The sequence below is a fragment of the Petaurus breviceps genome, unplaced genomic scaffold (assembly GCF_028583685.1).
Source record: "Petaurus breviceps papuanus isolate PSGF00001 unplaced genomic scaffold, PetGlider_PUasm1.0 225, whole genome shotgun sequence".
Classification (NCBI taxonomy): Eukaryota; Metazoa; Chordata; class Mammalia; order Diprotodontia; family Petauridae; genus Petaurus; species Petaurus breviceps.
In genome coordinates, this window is record NW_027185889.1 from 4,376,914 (window position 1) to 4,378,813 (window position 1,900).

Consider the following 1,900-nt stretch of genomic DNA (forward strand, 5'->3'; position numbering starts at 1 on the left):
TTGCCTGGAACTTTAAAAACCTAAAACTACATGTGGGATAATATTAAAAAGGTAATGTTAGCACATTATATAGACATAGCAATATAGTCTTCCCTAAAATTTTACACAAAGCCCAAAGAGAAGGTATGTAAAATGTAGTGGCTGTAGGTCTTTTGTAGCAGAAAGTGTAGTGCATACACACAACAAAAAATATGAATGTTAGATATTTTATAATATTATATCTATCTAGAAACTCCAAAGGGACTAGGAACATGGAGAATCATGGAATGAATGGGAAGGGGAGAGGGAAAGAGAAAAAGAGAAAGAAGTGAATAGTCTGTTAATGTATACAACCCTTCCCCTCCCTTCCTCCTTTCCCTCTCCTTTGCCAAAACACACACACACACACACACACACACACACACACACACACTTTAAACCACCTGCCCTCCAATGACTTCATGTGAGCTTAATGATAAGAAACTAGGTTGTTAGGGGCCTTTGTCCCTCATTGGGTCACAAGCCACCCTACAGTTCCTTCTAGGACAGATGGCTTTTCTCGTTATTTTAGGGAAACCATTTGACTGGAAGCCTCACATTCCATCGACTCTCTACTCAAACTGTAGGAGGGAGTGTTCCCAAGTTCTATCTCTTTTAGGGATTCTTTGCTATTTTTGTGGAGAATCAAATTTAATGGATAGAATACAAGGGTTCTTTTATTTTTCTTGACTAAGGGCTGAAATGTTTGCTTCCTTCCTTGTTTGAGAGGTTTAAGCTGATGCACTAATTGATGCATTTTAATTGAAGTGGTCTTTGCAAACAAAACAAATTATTGAAACAGGCAGTACTTTATATAGACATTCCAATTTTCCAGGAATGATGCAACTCATTTCCATTATTTTATTCCTTCTCTTGAGGAACTTACAGTCTAATAGGGAAGACAATTTGCAAACAAATATGAACACATGTATTATCATCTATCTATCTATCTATCTATCTATCTATCTATCTATCTATCTATCTATCTATCTATCTATCTATCATCTATCTATCTATCTCTTTACTATATATGTAGTAAAATTGAAATAATCAACAAAGAGAAATCCTTGGGATTAAGAAGATCAGAAAAGCGTCCTCTAAATTAGAATATGGAGTTTTAGCTGGTATGTGAAGAAAGCCAGGGAATCCAGGAGGTAGAGATGAGAAAGGACAGCATTATAGGCATAGAGGATAGACAATGAAAATACATGTAATTGAGAGACAGAGTAGCTTGTGGATGTAACAGCAAGGAAGCTATTGTTTTTGGATAGCAGTGGGTAATAAAATGTTAGAAAACTGGAAAGTTTGGAGAAAGGACAAGTTATTAAGGGTTTGAACAAGATACAGAGGATTTTATTTTTGATATTGGGGGCAATATAGAGTGACTTTAGTTTATTGGATAGTGGGTGACATGGTCAGATTTGGACTTTAGGAAGATCACTTTAGCATTTGATTGGAGAATGGACTGGAGTAGGGGAGATATTTGTGATAGGAAAACAAATTAGCAGGCTATTGCAGTAGCTCAGACATGAGATAATGAGGGTCTGCACCAGGATGGTGAAATGACCAAAAGGGGACATATTCAAGAAATATTACAGAGGTATAATAGACAGGCCTTGGCAACCTATTGGATGTGGGGAGTGAAATTGAGGAGTTTAGCATGATATCAAGGCCATGATCCTGGGTGACTGGGAAGATGGTAATCTTCAATAATAATAGAGACTTTAGGAAGAGGGGAAATTTTTTGGGGAAAAGATATTTAATCCAATTTAGGACATCCTATGTTTAAGGATTTTATGATTTATGATTAAGAATTCAGTTCAAGATGCCCAGTAGGCAGCTGGGGATTTGAGACTAGAGCTCAGCAAAGAGGATATGGCTG